At 39.7% G+C, this 23743-nt stretch overlaps 1 long non-coding RNA gene across 2 annotated transcripts in view; it reads left to right on the forward strand.

Moving 5' to 3' along the window:
- The window catches only part of LOC121088347, a 46622-nt gene extending 24067 nt beyond the window's left edge, over positions 1–22555 (forward strand). For both annotated transcript variants that reach the window (XR_005827926.1, XR_005827925.1), the window contains 2 exons: positions 16684–16736; positions 22123–22555. This is a non-coding gene — a long non-coding RNA (uncharacterized LOC121088347). The remainder of the gene's footprint in view (positions 1–16683; positions 16737–22122) is intronic.
- Positions 22556–23743: the final 1188 nt, after the last annotated feature.

Here is a 23743-nt window from a genome sequence, read left to right on the forward strand (position 1 = left end):
AATAACAGAAATACTCTTAGCTGAAAGATTTGGTCACTGGTAATATCCAGGAATCTTGAGAGACAGCCACTTCTCTCTTGAAAGCAAGGAATGTAGCATTTGTAGCAGTTCAGGAATTACTGGGATGGCTTTCCAGGACACAATGAGAGGATCTCCTGCAAAAATTATATAGGCAAAGCTAAAGTGCATATACTGAAACTGTAATTTCAAAGTTGTTTTCTCAGTTCTCAGTTACATATGGGGAAACCTAAACTCCACAGCTGCCTGATATATATTTATATATTTAATTATACAGTGAAATTTGTATTTCTGTCCTGCCCTGCTGGAGAAAGTTCAAATCCAAACCTCTCACCTCTCCCCCATATGAGAGGCCCAACTGCTGCGATGCTGGTACAGGAGCTGGGGTGGGGTGTGAGAGGACAGAGAGCATCTATCATCTCTCTGACTGAAGCTGTTCCACTGTGCAGAAAAACCTTCAAAATTCAACAGATCAAAGAGGGACCAAGAGGAAATATGACTGTATCATCTAGTAGTTTGTATAGTCACTTGGCAGAAGGAAATCTGCCTGCCATACCTGCTCTTACACATCTGCACACTTTCATACGGGAAAATCATTGGATAACATAAAAAAATATCTGACCCTATGTTCTTTGTTTCCACTTTTTGTTTAATTGGATTGTGCATAAATGCTCTGTGTAGGAGGAACCCTTATTAGAAGTATGAAGCTTTTCATGCTGAATGGAAAGATGAAAACATGCTCAGTAAGGTGCTGTATCTGTCTCATGAGCTAAGCTCCAAGCTGACCTGATGATCCCACAAAACAAAGAGCTGCTTATAAAATGTGTCTTAATTGCAGAGAAAGTATGAAATTCAAACCAGTTGTTGTCGGTGATGATAGCTTCCATGGATCCTTGCTACTATCTGCAGGCAGCCTGAGACACTACCTGGTAGTCTATACGCAGCACTGACCTGTCAGAAAACACTTGGAAGGATAGATATTCATAATGTCCCTTCTCCACATCTTCGTCTTGTTCTGTGTTTGGCTGAGGCCTGACTGCACAGACATCTGGCTTATACAACTGAGAAATTCGGGTCCCAGTGCCTTGCTGGTTTTGTGCAAAGATTTTATTCAGGCTCTGCTCTGTTGCCTAAATTCGAGCCTTCTGTGCTTTACTGATGTGCATTTATGGCTGGACAATTCCCAGTATTGAGAAGCAGTATATGGAGCTTTTCATGAGGTTGGGAAATTAATCCAAAACTTAACAAACCATTGTTTATCTCATTATATGCATCTTCAGAGAGCCAAGAGCAACCTACGCAGTGCCACTGTTCTGTGGATTAGTTCACGGCTGAAGAAAACAGATTGTTCTTAGAAGCAAAAGCGCTATTGTTCAAATGTCCTGTCATGAGTCCTGCTGCCCTGTGTTACCCGTTGCCTGTAGGAGTCACAAGACCTTCAAGGATGTGGCTGCCAATGCAGTCTCAGTGAGCACAGTACCCTTTATGCCTGTCTAACGAATTTACTTAAAGTAGCATTCACTCAGCTGGCGCTTTTTTCCCTGTTTTTTCAGATGGATGAATGTCATGGCAGCCAAGGACAGATGAAGGTTTGAAATATTACAAGCAGAAGCCTTTTGCTAAGATAAAATAAAACCAATTTTTGCAAACATATCTCTGAGGAGGAAATAGGCTAGAGATTATCATGAGAATTTTTTCTAGCTGTAAAATTTTGTTAAAATGCAAGCAAAAAAACCGCACCCAGTAAACCTATCAAACTTAGTACTAAAACTTCAGTCTTTCTTAGGACAATACTGTTTGAAATTGCCACATCATTCAGTTTTAAGTGATTTGCATACCAAATGCAAAAAAATGATTAACTGGAAACTTCCCCTCTCCACCCCCTCTGAGACATATGGTGAGACAGAAACAGAAATGATGGATGTAGTGGATGATTGCTTGCTGAACCAGTGTGTGAGAAGCTATGCTAGGAATAATTCATGTCAAGATATGGTCTTAACTAAAAGACATATTAAAAACAACACCTTGACAGGTTTAATATCTTACATGATACACATAATCCATGACTTCTAAGGCACGCCATTATCTCAAAACATGGTATTTCAGTAGAACTTCAATTTTATGAAAAGATCTTAAGAGATGATCTAACGTTAAATCAACCTTTCACAAAATCGAGGAAACTTGAAGTCATTCTGAGGTATGGTATATCCTCGTCTTTATCTAATACTGCTTCAAATCAGCAGTGATTCCCTGGGGAAAGTGGGATAACAATGGTATAAAAGAGGTGAAAGTGACCCAATAAACGGGATAATAAGGCATTTTGGTTGAAAATGCATTTCATATAAACAAAGGATTTACTGCTTTGCCATGCTTAGAACTCACTGAAGCCAAAAAATATGCTGTGTCTGCTAATACAGCAGACATATTTCACATCTATTTCTGTCACCCATATTTTATCAAAGGGGAAACTTTACGATACTTGAAGTGACAAAAAATTAGGCTTGAAGTTTGAAAATCAGATGATGCTAATGGGTAAAACAGGAACTGTTCACTGCTGTGATTAGCTTTCATGTGAAGATAATCAAGTAAATTACAAAAAGGCCTCATGGTTTTGAGAGATGTAAGATCAGTAACTGTGGCTTGTAAGCTTGCCACTTACTTGTACCTCAGCAGAGATGTTAGGCAAGGAGATGGAGGACTGAGCTGGGACATAGGGACAGGCTGAGGTAGTGCTGCTCCTGACCTAGCATGGGATCCTGGGCATGCCAGTTTTCCCATATTATCTCGTTTGTCTCACAAGTTTAGCAAGCTGTCCTTGACCAAAGAAATTCTTAGGTATTTTGCACAGTCACTGGCCAATGAAATCAGCTAATAATAAGTAAAGGATATAAAATATCTTCTGTTCCAAAGTGGTTTTCATTAAAGGACAGTGCCCCTGCAAACTGAAATAAGGTAAGTTGGGATCCGCATGTAGAAGGGGCCAAGTTATTCAGCTGTATTGAATACAAGAGATGATCAGTACAGGTTTCTCTGACAGCATGTATAAAGAAGATTCTCTCATCTAAGATGTGCATCTGCTTGATTTTTGAAATGAAATTGGGTCAGATTTAGCAAATGCTAAAGGAAAAAATCTTACATGTTCTGTAGTGACATGGAGCATAACAGATGCTGACCATATGGAAACAGCCATTTTTTTTCAAATGATCTAGTACTGTCAATTGAGAAATATGGAATTTTGTGGATATATTGTGTTCTTCTCTGAAAAAGCTTGCTGGTTCTAACCAGTGATGGTTTTATCTTTCCATAAATTAGGCAAAGCCTGAGATTTACCTTGTGATGAAAGCAGAACATACATTCCTGCAAACTAAGAAAGCGTAACATAAGCACTGCAGTATTACTCAGAATGCCTAGACCTCTCTTATTGCTATTGTTTATCAGTTTACAAGTCTTGAAATAATAGAATCCAGATCATAAAATGGCAAATAAAAATTATTTCCTATCTATAATATGCCTTTCTATCCAGCAAGTAAAATCCCAGTCTCCTATGTCTTATATGAGAGGGTGATTTTTTTTTTTTCTGCCAATGGCCATCTTGTCAGCAGCTTCTTATTAATACCTATAATCCTTTACTTTGATGACTTCTGACATCTCATAACTTAAGGAGCATATATTTCAGTGCACAAGCAGTTAGACATAGCAACAGAATGGAACACAATTTTAGTGGCTCTGAGAAAGACAGCTTGATGGCCAACAGCCACAGCTTTTAAAGAGTCTGACTTATCTGTAAATCAGCCCTTAAATTTAACTGTTTGGTGGAAAACATATACAAGACTCCCAAAAAGCAATAGGCAAAGAATAGTTGAAAGACAACAGGCAACTCAGAAAAAGAAACAAATCAATACTTGAAGTGAAATAATAGCAGACTGACTATAGATTGTTAAAGAAATCCAGTTTTATCAAGAAGTCTTCAGCTTGCTTACTGTCATATGAAGGAAAAGTTAAATATTTGGTGTTAATAAACTAAAATCACCTCTCTGCACTCATACAAGAGATAAAACTTATTTCCATCCAATTCTCAGAAGGAACTTAGTCATTCAGAAATTAAATTTTGGAAATCTGCCATTGTAAGGAAATACCAATATATTGTAACATTTGAGAAGCTAATACAGTCAAACTGAATTTGACGTTTCCCTTTGAACTTACTACCCAAGAATCTTGGTAGCTACAGGAGCCCAGTGCTTGAGAAAAATAGATGTACAGGGTGCCCAGGTTCTCAGCTGGTGGGTGTGTGGCATTGTCTTGGCTTCTTCCAAGTCTGCAGAATAAATCATTTTACATTACCTAAGTGGCTGACCCTAATTAGCCACAGAGCAACCTGGGGAGATGATTAGGCTGTGGGCAGAGGCCAGCACAGAAAAAGGCAAAAGAACCATGGAGAGTAATGAAGAAAATGTTTGTTAGTTGAAACTCTGCCATTGGGAGGGGGAACCTGAATGTCAAACACACTTTGATTCATGGTTTGGGGCAATACGTAAAGCTATGATTAGTCAAAAGTTTGCTTCATCTTTGAATTTCACCTTTAAAATTATTCAGGTCATTGCTGCTTCTATGTGAAATGAATTGAGGGGTGTCTGGATCAGTAACTTTTCTATTCCAATGTGCAAATTTTTATAACCTTTATTTATTTTATTTTTTGCTCCTCCTGAACTGTGCAAAATGACATGCAGAATGAGATAATTAGATCCCAGTGATGAATTTTAATTCTTTTCAGGTTACCTGGCTGAGCACATGAGCAAACTGCAGCACTTCTTATAAACCAAGGGCTAACAACCCCAAACAAAAAACGGAGACTCAATCCTTCCAGCTGGAACAGGGAAGTTGATACCTTTTTGTTCAGGACCTCAGTAACCTGAGATAGGCCATTCTTTCACAGACACTTCTCTGTGTTTCAGGCAGATTCAACATATCAATGAATTTATAGGTGAGCGGAATCCAAGCTCAATCAAATTTGGAAACAGAAGCTCAGGCAGCAACATCTAAGTGATGAGAAAGTACCTTCTCATTTTGTCTCTATTTCGTGTGAGCTTAGAAGACATAACAAACAGAAAGAGGTGAAGAAGTAAAAAATGGTCCAAGAGTAATTGCTTCCCTCTTTAATGCACTCAGCCATAGCTTGTAGCCGGAAGATTTCTATGAGTGCAGTGGATGTATTGCTCTGAAATTAGACAGGTATAAAAACAACCATTTGGTTTTCTAGTGGCCCTGCAAGATGGGATATAAAGCTGAGGTACATCAATAAAAATTGAATTAGATTTACAGCTCTGCCCTATTACCTAATTATAGCATGCTTGGAGATATGTGATAATTTATCAATAAAGAGAGATCTATTGAAAATGTTAGTCATAGGCTTCACACTGAAGACTATTTTCATTAATCAAGCAGCTAGATAGTTACCATCACCACTTTACTTTTAAGGGAAGGTAAGTTAAGTTGATTCCATAGAGCTGGTCTGTCTCCGTGCTTTATGGAATACACATGAGTTGCAAAAAAAACATTCTTTTTTTATATGCAGACCACGTTTGCAACTTGTGTTAGTCTAGTGACTCCAGTGAGTTTACAGCAGACTGGAAGTTAGCTCTGCATGTTATATTGTTTCACCTATTTGTAATGTGAGCCACACCAATCTACATATAAAAAGCATTCTATAGGTTGCAAATAAACCCACCAGATGCTTAGGGAAGGAGGAGTAAAGATTGCCTGGACATACTTTTGGGTGTGCTTTATGATACAGTCTGTAATTATGTGACCATATGTAAAAAAAGTGCTGGGTGGAGAAGAGCATGCGACCACATATTTTTATGCATCTGACGTGCGGAATTAGACTCTATAACTCAAAAGTTATAAAGTAGGCATGTTTATTGCGTGCAGATGCACGGGGGATCGCTCCTCCACAAGCGTGCATGCCCGAAGTGAGGAACCATCTCACATTTATACAATAAAACAAATGAATATTCAATTAACACCTATACATATTCGTTACCTAAACCCCGCTTCGTATGTTAATTAGCTTATCAGTCCTTTGCCTGGAATGTGGTGGTCTTGCCGGTTTGTAGGTGATTCATGTTCTTGTGACCATCCGATCTTCTCCAGCAAGGAGACTTAGCACTCCCTCCCTCTAGATAGCATTGGAATATCTCTCATCCTTTTCTCATTCTTTTTTAAATAGCCCCTTTGTTAGAGGAAGAGGGGCAGGTGTCTCCTCAAAACTGTAGTTGTCTCCTCAAAGCTGTGTGCCTGTGTGACCAGACATCGCACCCATGACCAGTCACCGTACCCACATTCCTGAGTAGACATATACAATCACAGTCGGTGTCCATTGTCCCCATTTCACAGTATTTCTCCATATCACATCAACAGACAAGAGGATATTTTTTTGGGTCAAACTTAATTGTGTTTTTTTCTGAGTGCCTAATTTTCCCATCAGTTTTCTGCTCAAATGCTACTGTATTCTTTTGAAGACTTCTTTTTCCTGTGAACCAAGGATACAAGAGTACAGTCCAGCCACACTGTGGCTGTGCATCCTCTCTCCACCATGCAATGTGGACTGTACGCTGTATCTGCTCATGGGCAGGTGCTCCCTTCTGCTGTTTATTTTCCCCAGACAAATCCCCCACTAGGCAGCCTTTCTTGTCAGCTGTAGGCTGGCCAGTGCACACCTGGACATTACTTCTGGTCCCTCTGCCACGATGTTCCTCCAGAACCATCATTTTACTTTGACAGTGACAATCTTGGAGCTTATGGTCTATGCCAGCGATACAGGATAAGCAAACTGTGCCAGCGCTGAAAGGTGGTAGTGCAGCTGCTGCAAAAAGTGAGTGTAGGGATGATAGTGAAGAGAGTAAATTGTCTGGGACACAAAATTTACAATTGTAATGAGGATTTGTCTGTTGGCTGTTGTGGTATCATCCATCAGCTATTTCTGTCCTTAGGCAATGGCCATGCTGTTAGTCCCTTAACAACTTCAGTCTGCTTCCTTCTACTTTAGTTCATTGCTGTATTTTTGCTTCAGTAAGTTTCAGCACCTAAAAAAGTGAAGTTTAAAATGGATGCGAAGCTTTTATTTGTGGGTGCTTCATACATGGGGGATTCACCCACAGGAGTGTAAAATGTCCATTGCTAATTTATTTTCTTCCTGATGTGTAAGGCTTGGCTGCAAAAATAAACCATTTTTTTTCCTTCTTTAGAGTATAACATTTTTTTAAGCCTGAAAAAGCATTTCCAACTACCTACTCTATGAGGCATTACACCGTGTTCTTCAGACTTGTCAATTGCCTCCAGAGCCCAAAAACTTGAGATCATCCTGGTTTCTGAATTTTCTTTCTAACTTATCTGTCTCTTGTGAATGCAAACTGACATATCACTGCATTCACCCAGTGCCCAGGGTGTTCCTGATGAGGAGGCCCAGCACCCTGTCTCCTGTGCCAGGGCAGAGATACCAAACGCCCAGGGTTCTTTTGGATTTGGAGAGGAGTGGGGAGAGGGGATAAGTTCTCCATCTCAGTGTTGGAGATAAACTTTCTTCACCCTCATCTTTGAAGCTATGTACATTAATTAAATATTGCTCAAGTCAGAAGTAGAATTGCTGCACCAGCATGGTCAGATGGTGCTCACATAAAGGAAAGGAATCCTGTCTGCCTGTTCCTCTTTTACAGGCTTTTAAAACCACATTTTATCTGAAACAGCCTGTAGAACAAGCCCATGGTCAGTTTGGCAGCTAGGGCTGAAATGGAAATCCACTTTATTTTGTTTTGTTCTTTCATTTTCCAGTAGGAACTCTTTAAGGTGGACATTTGAGCAACATTTTGATTGCAACTTGATTAATTTTTATTCTTTCATCATCATCTGCTGGAGAAAAATATTTGGGCAACTGAGTGTAAATTTTTCTCTTGAAGATCGCATTTGCTGGGGCCAGCCCAATAGCACAACTCTATAGCTGCACAGACAGTTTTACATTCATTAGTTCCTGTTCTTTTCCTTCAACATTTATAGCTGAAATAATTTTCCCAATTGCTCTAACAAATCATTCTGTTTCTCCATTAGCTGTAATGGCATTATTCTTCAATGAAAAAATCCTGCATATTTTGCAAGTTCTTAAATTCCTGCCTGTGGAAAGTTGGGCTGTTACCCATTTGCAGTGCTTTTGAATTCTGGAGATGGAAAATATCTTATCCCATGATGTGACAATGGTGCTGGCTATTTAACATTTTATTTCCACCTGAAGGACTGTAAACACTCACCAATAATGACTAAAGCATAATGCTAGAGACCCCAAAACACTGACATCTTCCACAGAGCACACATGACTAAAAGTATTAAGAATGAAATGAAAACTCTTCAAATTGTTTCTCCATTTAGGGTGCTTACAGCATCCTAGCTTTAATACTCTAAGACCCTTCAGATAAATCTTATTTCCATTTTTTCCTTTTTTTTTTTTTTAATGTATTATTTTTCTTTTCGTAATAGAGAGTAATATTTTTTCCTAATAGTAACTGTAATCATCTACTGAAAAATCTGCACATACTTTTATCCATGGCCTCTGTTTTCATCTTTCAGAATGGATGTGCAGATGAACGGCAGCTACAGCACCTTAGCAAAACTAGACCACATCATTGAGAGACTAACAATGAAAGTAGGGATCTTAATTTGGGCATTTTTTTCTGGAAAGACCTATGACTAGTTTTAAGTTTGGCCCTAGCATGTAAGATTTATTTGGGAAGTTTTGCAATTTGCTCTCTTTCTATGTCATTTCTGGTCATTTACAAACATTGGTCCAAGGAAATCCAGTCCAGTACGAACAAAATTGTTAATTTTTGTCTTGCTCCAAGAGTTTCTGTATTGCTACTTGCTAGGTTTAGGCATCAAAGTGATTGATGGAGACCATTGGGTGTAAGGTGTTTTCTGGTGTAACCCTTTTACTTTGGAAAGTGCTTGGTTGTTCTGCTCTGGAAAGCTAAATGAGAAGGGAGTGTTCTGTTCTTTTTGGGACAGAACACTTCACTTCTATGATTTGATTGATTTTTCCCCCTAATTATTTTAATTTAATGAACAGAAAGATAGGGTAGACCAGCATTACTGGTTCCAAGGAAACGCCCCCCCCTAGGAATGCTGGATCATTGTGTCTTGTCTCTGACAGTAGTGATATCAGATATCTAGGGAAAAATTTAACCGTTCCACTTCCAGGAAACACTTTCACAGAACATTTTAGTAGCATCCAAGATTTTTCTGCTCAGAAACCTTGTGAGGCAGGGCAGGGATCTCTGTGTTGAATGGATCTTAAGAGATTCTTCCTGTGTGAATGTCTTGAAATGCATTTTGCACTCATATGGATTTCTAGCAACTGCAACATCCTGCAGCAAGTCAAACTCCAGATAAAATAGTTTCATTTTAATGCTAAAAGGCCCATGCCATTTGATTTTCTTTCAGAATTTAATTTCTCTTATCTTTTTGGTTTCCATTCCATCTTGGATTAGGATTTTTTTAATTAAAGAGTTTTCTGTACAAGAGAAATCCAGTGCATGTAGTGCATGCCCAGCTGTATTTATGGGATTATAATATTTTATTTGAGGGAAAAAATAGGTAGTCTTATGATTACAGATAATTTGCTGTAATGCTCTTATTTTATAAAAATCAATGGGAATAAAGATGGAAGAAAATAACAGGCAGAGAAATCCTGTGTTATAATCCGTATAACTGAGCAAATGGAAGAGAATTAATGGCTGATGTTTTACCATAAATTTGCTATTTCTTGGTTTTTAAACATTTTTTTTTTGTAATCTGAATGTTACATTCAAGCAAGATTTTCTCTGTTAGTAGTTTATATTACTCAAAATTTTGTATGGCAGATTTTGCAGCTTCTTAATACCTCAGTCAGCACTAATACAGAAGCATCTCAAAATGGGATGAAGTTTATACTAAGTTTTAATGAGCAGCACTCAGAAGCGTAGAGAAGTCCCACGCTGTTTCAGACTTCTTCATCTGAAATGAAGCTGAATATGTCACCCAGCAAAGCTCTTTCTTTAAGCTGCTGAGATTTCACGGTTTCCGAAGCAGCAGCCTTCTGTGATTTCCTCATTTTCTCTCCAAAGTTAGAAGAGAAATGGAAAAGCATATGTTAAAATGTTAAACGTTAGAATAAAACCTCTTGTAAATTTAGTAGAAAGTTTATGTTTTTATGGCAAATCTTTGGGGAAATGGTATTTTTTTCAGAACAGTTTTGTCTCCACTGCAGAGCTGAAGTGAGTGCATTGGTTATACACCGTACAATGAAAATTCTTAACATGCCTCAAATGTCAGCTGATAATGGCAAAGAAACAGCTCCAGTTCATAATCTAGATAATTTTTTTGGCACAGGGCAGGGACAAATTGGAATTTCAACATATGCCGGGGAGAAAATGCCCATCAGGATGCTAGAACAACACAGTGCCTGCTGAGATTAAATGATTCAGTGAGGACCTGTAAACTGTGATTCAAAGAGGCACAAGATTATCTGTGTAATCACTCACATGTAAAGAAATAGCGGGACCATTTTTTTGGCACTGATAGCTTCTCCCACAGAATATATGTATTGTCCTGTCAGTGCGACCTGTCTGCTTCTGTAACTCTTATGGCAGAAACGTGTATCTGTCACTGCAACAATACAGCAGCCAGCAGATACTGACGTTTTTACACTAATGTCATATTTGTCCGCCTGCTTTGTCCTGAAAATCTGTAATCTTGAAATGACTGACAGCATCAGAAACCTTGGGGAATTGTATCATTACTGAGGCAAGAATCTGATTTTTGTCCATTTCATTTGTTCCATTTATTTGTCGAGCAGCGGACAGGTCTGGACTGCACAGCAGGGCTATATTCACCCAAAATGTGGGAGGGTGCACTTGGGTGCAGATACTCCATTGCCTCACCTGGAGCCCATCCCCAATCACACAGGTCCAGAGCTGTCTTCTCAGAATAGCCAGTCCCACACACTTTTTAACAATGTGACCCAAGTCATTAGGGATTAAAAGTTCACCTGTAACCTACGGGTTACAGTCCTTGGTGCCCAAAATGACATAGCGCTTTGTGGGAAAGGGGAAATCCTGACTTGAATTTCTATTTTCAAAGCAGGCTTTGTTGTCTCGTGTGCCAGATAAATGACTATCAGCTGTTCTCCATGGGTATTCCTCCTGTTGGAGCGGTTCGGCTAGCTTCAATTCAGGTCAATTCTAAGTTAAATACTAATTGGTCTGACTTAGTCTATACCCCTCTGGTAAGTGCACTCAGCTGAGATCTAGGAAGCTGAGGTCTCAGTCCCTGCTAAATGTTTAATGCTGTGTGCACAATGAATAGCTCCCCCAGGAGGGATCCCCTGCATAGAAGAGGCAAAAATCAAATCATCCAGAAGAGTGGTTTGAACCTGGCTCTTTGACATTGCAGGGATGCTCTAATTGGATTATCAGATCCTGTGAGATGGAACCTCCCTTGCTTTTCTTTTTGCAAATGGGGTAGAAACATTTAGCTCCAGGCTTATGGATTGTTATCCCAGGCAATAGGAGAAGCCTCCATAACTCTCACTAACTGGGTGAGCTGATGGTCGGCATTGTGCTGTTTTCCTCTGTATTTTACTTCTGACACTCTGTTTGGTAGGTTGCTCTGAAAATGTCCGTATCTCCACACAGCAGTGCCCATAGCTCGGAGCTGGAGGCCTCTGGGCAGCAGCATGGATCAACAAGATGAAATTAAAAACAGCTTTCTTATTGTGCTGAGGAGAATATATGGGAGGTATCTCCTACTGAGCATTGCACTAGGTAACTCATGAACATTTATTTGGCCATTTGGGTTAATTAATACTTAAAAAAAAAAAAAAAAAGATGCTTATCCTGGAACCTATGCATCTTTTCACCTTGCTTTTCCCAGTTGTTCCTACTTCATACATTTTAATTAGTATCACAGAGCAGCCTTGAGGCACCAAAATGGGTTCCTTTGAAACGAGACTGACCTGGGAGGTGCTCTCCTGAAGCACGCCCTGCCCATTCTCATCCTAGAGCCCAAGCTACAGGGTCAGCCTAAGAGCTCATTGAAGTCAAACACCGAGATGTGCATTGTGCAGCACTGAGCAATCTGTTCCACAGATCCATTTCTGTTGTGCTCATAAAGCCATTTCAGACTTCATTCTTCCTACAGGAAGCCCACCAATAAGCTCCTTGTGCTGCTCTGAGCACCAGTAATTAGCACAGCTTTGCTGGGGAAGCTGGGGACACTGTCCCCTTTATACGGCCATCGCCTGGAAGAGTGACGATAATTCTGCCAGTCATCTATGGATACTGAGGCTATACATTTCCCTCCCTTGTTCCCTCTCCCTACACACAACACATGGTAACAACCATTTTTTGAAAAGGATCTGCTGTGGTAGAAAGTTGGTTTGCGCTTGGAATAGCGTCACCTCTTCCAAACTGAGCTCCGCCAGCTGCCTTGCTGCCTGGCTGCCTGTGGTAGCTAACTGCAGGCTGCCTGTCTCCTGCGTGAACTTGCTTGTCTTCCTCTTTGTGTTAAGTTTAGATGCTATTCAGTCAGACTTTTATTTCTTAACTGCTCTTTTATTTTTCATGAAGAAAGGGACAAGATAAGAAGGAGGAACTGATCAGCTTCCTTGATACCCTTCTTAATTGTATGAACCCAAATCAAATCTCTTTCCATTTTTTTGCTTTTATCTAGTGCAGGTATTGAATGCATAAAATTTAATCTTGAAGCGCTGAAACAAATGATTAGAGTGTTATTTAGCTATCAGGCACTCTTAAGGGTCATGGGATAATTAACACCTAATCTGACTGCAAGTAGCATTTTGAAGTATTCTATTGATATCTTTTATTCTTTTCACATTGCAAACTAAAAAGAACCTCCCCCCCTTCTTTTTTGTTGTAGAGTACCTACATGCAGAGTGCCTTTGTGAAACCAGGGAATTTTATGATCAATCCTAACATGATACGGCATTGACGTAACTAAAGACTGTGAATGCAAGATGACATCTGGGTGTTATTAGCAGAATTTCTATTAAATTAGAAGAGTGTGAATATTTAGAATAATGTAATGCACAATACTTAGCCAGACTTTTGTGCAATAGATGCGTGATTCTGCAATTCAACCATTTGAATAAGCAATGAAAAGTGAGCTAAAAAATAAATAAGAATGAAGCTTTTCTTCACTTGCTACTGACATACAAAATTGCAAAATAGAAAATATTGTATTATTATAGATCTTTCACGAGACTACATCAGTTTTGGAATGACTGCTGACTGTTACATTTGGGCTGGATTCAAGAGGGCACAGTATTTTAGAACCTGATTATCTCTCCTAACTTGCTTTTTATCTCAGTGGGTAGAATAGAGGTAATAATTAGAGAATTAAGCTTTGCTCACTCAGTCATGAAGTGCACAAATTCACTTGCTGTTTCATATTTATTTTCCAGCTGGAGGAGTTTAATTTATTTTGCTTTCTGCGGTGCCCACACCTGACCGACCAAAGCATCTTCACTAGGGTCCCACTGATCTCTGCTATTTAACCCCTGTATCTCTTCCTACTGCTCTGCAAAGCAAACAGCTTTCCTCTGAGGCTTACGCCAGAGCTCCTTAGCTATAGCTGCCAGTGACTGCCATCCCTGTTGACCCCTGAATCTGATAGCACATCTGTAGAGTACATTCACATTCCCTCCAAAGGGACAAGAAACATGAAGAGTAACCTAATAGCGATGGCAAGAGGTTGTCTGCATTCAGCAACATGTAAAACTTATTCATATGCTTCTACCAGCACAGTTTCTCATTGTCAGATTCATAGGTCACACTCATTTTGCTTTGAAAACACAACAGCATTGTTTCCAATAGGCAGGAATAATAATATATCACTGAGTGATACTGAAGAATAACAATAATGTGTTCCTTTTTATTATTATTTTCTGTCTGAATCCAGATGTTTTCTGTGGTCCCTGTAGGCAAAATGCTGTCTGTGAGAAAGTCCCTGCTGGCTGTCACAATGCAGTGTTATCTTGTGAATGGTTCCTTAAATATCTGCAAGGGCAGAGAGATTAAATGTTCTGCTGGGAAACTCTGGAAAAGTAGAATGTCAGCATCACCTTTTGTCCAAGTGAAAAGTTAAATGACATTTCCAGTGATATTGATTAGAGCATCTTTGACTGTCAAAACAGAATGGCGATTTCAATATTTGCAATGAAATGCAAAGGCTGAAGCAGAAGACTGCGAGAGTAGACAGCATTTCACTTCAGAAGATATTCACAACTGAGAATGAGGAAATCTCTTTGCTCAGAGTGCTTGGATCTCGTCACTGGGGAGTATCTTATCATTGTGGAGGTGGATTTTCCCCTCTTTATTTGTGTAGGTGGAATTGTGGACTGAGGAGACCATGGGCAATGCTACCACCCTTTCGTTATCTGAGGTACCTTCTTCCCTTACTTGTCTCCCAGGCTGTTGTGCTGGGGCAGAGCACTTAATCTAGGATGCTTCTGTGCTTCATTGTCAAAAAAGACACTCCAGGCTGTCCGTGAAAGTCCCTACTTGTAAGAGACCTTCATCTCATTACAATTCATGATGTAAGACAAGTCACTCCCAGCCCCAGAACGCTGGATCTCTGTCAACACAAGTGAACTGCTATTGCATTGGAGAGCTGACTTCTGAATGTTCTGTATGATAGCCACTTTCACTGACTCAGGAGTATGTATGGAAGGAAGGGCATTGTCACTCTCTTGACTGTTTAGTATATAATTTGTTTTACATCATTTATTTCATACAGTGTCCCCACAACACTTCTTACATGAAATAGAGCAGCAAAGTGAAAAATTACCAAAGAAGGTAGGAATGAGGAGGGAAAGAGAATGGCAATTACGATCTAGGGTAAACTTGACAGTCAGCTGCACTGAAGCCCATGGAGGTATCCCGAGTCCTGTTTCAGATTCTCCAGCCAAGAATCCATCTGACTAAATTTTTTTCTGAGGAGATCATAAAAGTGCTGAAATAGGGAGTTGCAGACAGACTGTTTTAACTTGCAGAGCTGCAGTGGAGGTTTTGGCACTGTAAATGGTGGGGATTTTGCCGACTCACAGTGAAAGTAGGAAACCTAGGAAAGGAGAACTAGAGAAAAATAAGCAGAGAGGAGAGATGCTGAAACAAATCTGAGGAGTGCATTATATAAAAAAGTGCTTTGAGTGTGCCCCTATCCTATAATTAATACAAATGTATCTCTTCTTTTTGAAATACATTTTATACTGCAACTCTGAAGCAATAAAATTGAAACAAGTACATTTAACAATACAAGGAAATCATCTTCATATTCTAACTTGTTATAACTCAATTCTACTTCGTTATTAATGAAGTAATAAAATAATCTTAATTAATGTTCTGATTTTCTGTATCTTTGCGTAATTGGTAGCTGATCTTCTGTGAATGGAGCATTTTTCAGTTTCAAGATTATCTCCAGGTTCAGCTCCCATGCTCTCGCTTGATCTTTTTTTGTCCTTCTTGACCTTAGTCTTCACACTCAAATGGCCATTTAGATTCTCCTGATTGCAGCCTGAGAAGAGAGCGGAGGTTTATATTTAGCCTGGCCCTTCTGTAAACCCGTATTGTTCCTTTGCTATTACAGAAAGAAATTGGGGTTGTAAAAGTCTGCATTACATTGATCGTCTACTGGGGTTCAGGGACGTAATGGGTTTTATTTGATTTCACTTACACCAATGTAAATTAGAAGGAGCTGCATTAAAGCTAGCAGAGAAGGCAGCTACATTATACTGGTGTAAGGAAAATTAATGAGACCCCTTGCCTCTCCCACAACAGTGAGTTTTCCCCCATTGCTCTACCCTCCTCTCTGTTGTTGAGTTAGAACGGAACAAGATTTGTTGCACAAAAATAGTTTTTCATGTTCTTGTATGCATATCCAGCAAAATTTAGTCTAGCAAACTATCAGGGTGATTACTTAAATTTTCTGCAGGGATCACTGCAGCAGAGGGATGTGTTCTTGCCAAAAGAAAAAAAGCTTGGGAACAAACTGAGAAGGGAACTGACAGCTTGGCAAGATGCCATTTTTTGTCTTCCTTGATTTTCTACGACTTCAGTAGTGAAGCAAGTTGGTTTGTTTTTGGTTTGGTTTTGTTTTTTTTTTTTTTTAGAAACCCAGATATTCTATTTATGACATGTGAGACGCTGCCCTGAGAAATGTTCATTTAATGGGCTGTGATCTCTCAGGGTGGGTACTGGCAGGTAGCAGGGTGGGGAGGTTGTAGAGCTGCACAGGGTTGCTGCCTGGTCTTGCTGAGGGGCAATGGGAGGCAGTGTCTTTCAGCTCTAGTTTACTGATGACATGACAAACAGAAATGGGTCTCACCTAAGTCTGCAGACCTGTGCTCATCAGCTCTGAGGGGTTTCGAAATCTGAATGTGGTTCTAACGGCTGAACTAAGCTTTCTGAGCCTACAGGCAGGGCACATTCTCTGGGGTTATGGTCACAGACAGCAGATGCTGAAGGGGCTGGCAGAAGGTCAGTTCCAGAGGGTTTGCTCAGACACTTGGGGTACGTGTCTCTAATTAATCCTGAAAAATAAATAATGATATTGTATCTTTTCCTTTAGAAATTCTGCATGGAGCCTGTATTGATTTCAGTACTGCAGAATCAGGAGCTAAGGTAATATGGGAACGCGGGCCCATGCCAATGTTTTACATAATTTTCTAACACTTGTAACAGTGTGCAAATTCAAGGTAGGGTTTGGTTGAGGTTGTTTGTTTTTTTGTTTTGGTTGACTTTTGGAAGGCACCCAGCATGGGAGTCCTCTCTCCTAAGTTTAGCTATCAGAAACCTGTGTATCTAAGCCAGTCACCTCATCAACAAAGAGGGAAAGGCATTCATGGGCAGCAATTAATCTAATTCTAAAACAGAGGCCTGAGATAAGTGACCTGAATACCCCTCTAGAGGGATCTATCTGACAAAGGACAGAGCACAGACAGGGAGTGTAGACAAAAGGCTTAATTTCAGACCTCTGAAGTTAGGGGAGACAAATCCATTCAGGGTCATTGAGGATCAAAGGTATTTAACAGGCATGGAAAATACAGATGGACCTGAATGTCAGCCTGTGTAAGAACAACTGCAGATTACAGTGGAAGCTGGTGAGCACTGAAGAAGCAACGTGCTGTGGGCACATTGTGAAAAGCTTCCTGCCTGCTTTGGCATGTTGGAATAGATGATCGTCCTTGACTGACCTGGATACCATAGATACCTGGACACCTTTTTGATGCAAAAGAAAGTGGAAAGAACACCAAAACAGAGGTGGAAGGAGAGGCATATTCATAGAGCCTAAACCACAGATGCTGAGGAACTCCTCGCTAGCCGTGTTGCAAGGGCCAAAAGTGTCTCACAAACTGTTTAGATCAATTCCTGGAGATTCAGACAACTCTTGCACAGAAGGCAACTCTTGCACAGAACTAATTGTACTGGAAGTCCAGTGCCAACGTCCAGCTCATGCAGGTCCTGAAACCTGTAAGAAATAACTTCAAGCATTTTTCTTTCCTAACTGACTCTACCCTGACCACAGACTGTGGTTGCAAACAGGGTATTGAAGCAGCTGGGCTTTCACTCTTCAGCTTTAAGACTCTTCTCATGTCCTTAGCGTAGCTTCTTAGACCCTAGTGGACCATCTATACCAGCAAAGCCTTTGGTTTCAGAGTGTCACTCTCCAAGGAGATTGCAAGTGAAATTGGACAGTAATGGGTCACGATGTTGTCATACAACAGTAGCAGCTCACAGAAACATGATACAAAGAAAAGGATTTTGATGGTTTAGAAAAATATCTCCTTTGGACAACTTTTTGCAGGGAATCACAGAATATGTTTCAGATGTCTTCTTTTGTAGGCAAATTATTGCTGTTTGTTGCAAAGCACCTGTACAACCAAGAAAAGGTAACTGTTACCATAGACTGTTCTGATTATGGGATATCTTGGATTTGTAATGTTGGGTAATGGCAAGAAATGAAATCAATCTAATCTCAAAAGTTTTATACTACACAGCATGCTCTGTGAATTTCTTGATATCCATTTGTAGTCATTAGGGTTTCCTAACATTGCTTTTGTTTGTTGCTTTGTTTATACAGCACAGTAGAGGTTCCTTTAGCAATATGCATTGTTGTTTGTGTTGAAAGGTGGGTTTTCTTTATTGTTAGATACAGAATTCCCCTTTTGCTAAATATCAATGTTAGAGATAAAATGCTTTTGTCAGATCCTCATAAACAATGAAACCAATGAAACTTTAATTGGATTATTCCTCAATTTGTCACTACCTGGTGTTTCTTTTTTCCCTAAAAGATTCTTAATTTGTGCTTGGAGGAAACCGACTTATTTTAAAATCCAATCTTCCTCCTCACATAATATCAATTTTCTATGAATAGCAGTATTTGTTATTGATTCTTCTTCTTTAACTGAAGCTTATTAATTAGAGTGGTGTTTGTGAAATAGTGTGGTGAATGTGCTGCCCTTAAGCAAGATTTGTGTGATCTACAAGTTATTTTTCCTACTAAGTTTAATCACAATTAATTTTATGTAACCATTTCTTACAATTCTCCACATACTCCAATATTGAGCATGTGGTTTTATCCAACACTTCTTATTTTTCTCAGGAAAGATTAAAAGCAGTTAGTGAATGCCTTTTTTTTTTTGAGTTACTTTTCAACTAGATTTTGTTCACTGACCAGCTGCACGTGGAGCCCCCTCACGGGGGTCAGCAAGTGACCGCCAGCAAGTTGCCAGAAAGACGGCTGATGAAAACAGCTGGAGCAGCTAGAAGAGTAACTGTATAACCTTGCAGCTTACATACCGCATCTATTTTTTACCTTTTCTAGAACATAATACTGTGGTTTGAAAAATGTCTGTAAAGATGTAGACCTTTGAAGCACAAATGCTTAAAACTGTAAAGTATTTAGATGCCTAAGACTGGACCACAATGGACATTTAACTCTTACTGAGATCAATTATTGTCTAATAGGAATCTGGAGCAAAAAAATATTTAGCCATCTAACCCTTACTACCTTTCAGATGTTGAGGCTTATCTGCATTTAAAATCATTGAAGTAGTTTTAAAAGTACAGCTCCTGTGTGGTGCTAAACCACTGAATCATGGGAGATGAGACATCAGACAAGGAGTGCAGGGCAGTGCTCTGAAGGGAAGAGCCTGCACCCTGCCTTGCAGCAACACTGGTGCTGCTCTGGCTGGTGCCCACTCTGTGGGGGAAAACATCTCTTGTTGCACATGTGTGTATGCATGGGCAGGGGCTGGGTTAGCCTTACGCTGGCTGAGCACGCTGAACTGGCTCCCGGGGAGGTCAAATCAGGGACACAGAGAAGCACTAGAGGAGTTAAAAAGCAGAACGTAGGAGTGTTCTGGGGACAGCAGCAATTTAAATTACTGTGAATTTTAGCCTTAAAAGTGAGGCAAGGATTGGATCTCAGGTTTGGCTTTAGAGAATTAGTATCATATTCTTTTTCATGCAGCTTTGCATCTTTAGGGCTGGGCTGTTGCCCAGGAACACGTGTGGCCATCTGCTCTGTGATGTGTTGAGACTGGGTGTCTTCACTGCCTGCCTGGAGAGCCCTGCGTGACTAGCTCAGGTGCAGGCATCTGCTCTGCAGATGCCTGCATTTTGTCAAACAAAGCCTGAGGTCTGGCTCTGTGTTAGGTGGCTAAAGTCATCACTTGCATCGTCTTCACAAACACCAGTCATGTACTGTAGTGAGTATAATGCAGGTTTCAGGATGAAAGAACCTGACAAGGAGAATAATATGTGCAGGACTTGGCTTTTATTGCGCTAAGCCTGAGTTACATTACACAGATGTTAATAAAGGTGCCTTACAAATCTATTAAATGCAAATTAATCACAATTTAAAACAGTCTGACATAACCTGAGAGATGTATGGTGGCTTTGATGTAAAGGAGTAAGGAAGGTGCCACTCTGGCATGCTCACCTTTTAAGAGCAACAACCTGTTTCACATGGCAGCCTGCCTTTTTGAACCTGATTATAGCATATCTCTGCACCTTCTGCTTAAGCCATAGCATGGCTTAGAGTACTAGAAAACTGGCACGTTTGCTCCCTGTCTTGGATGAGTAAGTCAAAGAATGACCGTTGTCTGCGAATGTGGGATAAGTGGAAGGAAATGGTGTGAGGCTGAGCAGCACTCAAACACTTATCTTCCACCTGTAGCTGTGGTGAGAAGCAAAACCAGGTAATGACAAGAAATGGTTCCTGGAAACTTTGTACTGTACCATGTTAAGAGTTGGCTCAAAGACATGTCTGGTGAACAAAAGCTAGAATATGTATACAGTGCTGAAAGGCAAAAGATGTCTTTTCCACTCTCTTTCCCAAATTTGGATAGGCTTTCTGGTTACTGAAAATTAGAAAACCAGGAAAAACTGGGGAAGCCTGTAAGTGGAAAATGACTAGCATTAAATTGTAGTTCTACAGACAAAGGCTTATTTATTGCCACTGACTACATTAAAAATCTGCAGTGCACACAGAAGCCAAACTTCAAATCTTGTCATGCTTAATAAAATATTGAATTAAGCAGAAGTGAAGCTACCTGCCATATCTAAAAGATAGTCTCAATGCCCTTTCAATGCTTTATTTTAAGACCAAGTACAAAAGGTTTTCACCTTACGTAATTAACTTTTTATCATTAAGATTTAGAAAAATTGAATTGTGTTGGACACAGGTCATCATAATGAGAATTTAATGGATCTGTATTACTATGCAAGTTAAGCTTTGAATATGTGCTAAATGCATTACATTACCATTGACCTATGCAAATTTCCATCTCTGTGACTCTTTTTCTTCATTGCTGCAGCATTAAGACCCCCTCTCTCTCCTCATCTCCTTAAACAATGATTTCCTCATTTTCATATTAATTGCATCAGTTAACTGAGATAATGCTCCCACTGAAATGAGCAATAGGATGAATCACTGAAATGGTGCAGTTATTCTTTTTGCTTAACCAATTTCACAGGACCTTCACAAAGAACTGCCTTAATTTGACTTTATATAATTGCTTATCATTAGACACAGCAGCCCCATGAAGTACCTTTATTTATTTAAGTCTCATCTCTGATTGATGGAAAATTAGTCACTTGCATATCTGAGGAACACAGATTGTTCTGCTACCAGGCAACTTCGTTGTAGAATACCCTGGAGAACTTCAAAACAAGCAACCGCTAATGCATGCTGAATATAAAATACAGGGAAACAAAGTGCAACAGCTAATGACATACAGGAGTTCCTGTAGAACGACCATGATGTCACAGAACTGCTTTACCTGCTCCTCACTAAATTTCCTCCATGAAAGGGGACAGACAGATGTTGTTCCAGAAGAGATTATACACCTGGCTGTAGCCACAGTTATACTCTGCCTGTTTTTAACACTAATGATGCCTGTCTGTCACACAGTGAGAGCACTGAAGGTTATAACATCCCTCCTTTTAAAATTAACAAAGAGCCCTACATGGTTTGGAATTCACTCAGAAAGCTTTAATCTACTTCTAATTTTTAATATTCTTAAAGTATTTATTCAGGACAGCTCAAAGGAAATGTTCACGCTTTTCTTCTTTGTAAGGAAAAGGGTGTGTGGGGGGAATTAAAATTTCTAAGGCAAATTATGTTGTTATCATCAACTGACATACTCAGAAGGGATCTAGAAAGGATTCCACCTCCAGCATAAAAGGAACCATAGCATATTATCCTATCATGGGATTTGAGTTGAAGGATTGCCTCCAGGTCTCCTCGAAGCACACTGTGTACTTTTGTCCCTGTGGATGAGACTACCTGTCACTGCACTAGATATCAGCAGTCATTAAATCCATCCATTATATCCATATATATAAATCCATAGACATATATAATGTCATAATATTGTTCTTTCCAGACATCAATACTGTGATTCATTTTCCCCCTTATATTTGTTCCTACTCTAATTCTACATGCAAGTCTGCTGCCTCCCTCCCCAGCAGAAGCCTCAGTTAACCTTTCTCATCTTGCCAGGCTGTCATGGCTTCCGAACAGCACAGCAACCCAACGGCCCCTCCAACTGATGCCTCGGATCATCTTCAGCCACTGGTGCCCAAGTCAGAAAAAAACTAATGAGCTGAAAGCAGTAGCAAAGAATTATACTGATTATTTCTTTAATGTGCTGCTCTTGAAGCTGTATTAAATACAAACAGAAGACAATATTGCCTCGGGAGCTTGCAGTCGGAAGTATTAACCTTGGAGTAAAGGCTGTTTTCAATTGTTTGGGAAGGTTAAATTTTGGTTGAATTCTGTCCCTGTTGAAATCCCAGGTAAATGAAGAGCATTTTGGTTTTGCTGTTTCCTCTACTTTATCTCTGCCTAGGATACATGCAGGCAAGAAAGTGGTTCTTGCCCTGGCCTGGCATTATACACACGGTCAATAAAATTAGATTGCCTTTTGTGGAAAGACTGAGACCTCAGAAAGTATTTTTCATATTAGCAGTGAAAAATAAGTACAACTTTTTAAATGTTACATGATGTTTAGGTTGAATTACATGTTTGCAGGATTTCATGCTTCAATACGAAACGGGACATGCACTGAGAAACCTAGCTATCTGTGTTTTATTGAGTTAATTTCAAAGTTTGGAAGAACCCCTGTTCTCAAAGTTGGCAAACTCTTAGTTCTGGCCACCTAGAGGTAAATTTGAGAACTAATGCCAAAGAAAAAGCCTCATGTGTTTCCTTCCCAAATGCTCTCTTACTCAAAGTTTCTTTGAACTGAATGAACTTTTTCTTTATTCTTTGGCACACTGTTCTGCCTCATACTGCCAATGGCATTGTATGTCAGGGGTATAAACTCCAGTCCACTGTCAGTGTACCCACAACACGGGGTCCAGCTGAAGGCCAATGATGGATCTGAGCACGCTTTGTGCAAAGATGTCCTTACCAAGACTTCCAAGGAGTCTTTGTGCTGGTTAAGCTGTCCGCATGCCAGCTGCCAGGGAATGCTATGCAAGTCTTTGCCTTCCTCATGGGTTTTCATAGCTCTTCCTTGCTTGTAAAACAATTTGCTGTAAGGAATCAGGAGAATGTTTCCCTAACTGAGTGCAAAACATGGAGCTATTCCAAGAGGCAAGTATTTGCAATTAGGAGGCATTGTAGGCTTAGGTATGCTTAACCACCCCACTGTATACTGTCATTTATCTGTAGCTGCTTATTTTAGTCTAAAATGGCTAAAATTAATATAGTTGCAGGAATCTTTCCCCCACAAACCCTTAACAGCAGCAATAATGACTGTGTTAAATCAGACCTCATTGCAATGTAATGAAGCCTGACTGACATATTGCAGGTATGATACTAAGTAAATTTCATAAATTATTAAACTGTAATTGAAAGTAATAGTGCAGATTACTTTTGGACATGCTTAAAAAAAGACCTTGGCATGAAAAGAAGGACTGTAGCATGACTGATTGGAAATAATGATCAATACCTTAATTTTAAGAATGGCCACAAGTTCCAAGTTTAAAATTAGAACAGAAAAAAATTTGAGTTTCCTACCACTCAAGCTACTCTTGACACTTTGACTTCTGTTTAACTTTTAAGTAAAGAGGAAAAATAGAAATATACTTTACCTCACAGAATGGGAATCTAAGAA

This window comes from Falco naumanni, chromosome 1, assembly GCF_017639655.2.
Source record: "Falco naumanni isolate bFalNau1 chromosome 1, bFalNau1.pat, whole genome shotgun sequence".
Taxonomy (NCBI): domain Eukaryota; kingdom Metazoa; phylum Chordata; class Aves; order Falconiformes; family Falconidae; genus Falco; species Falco naumanni.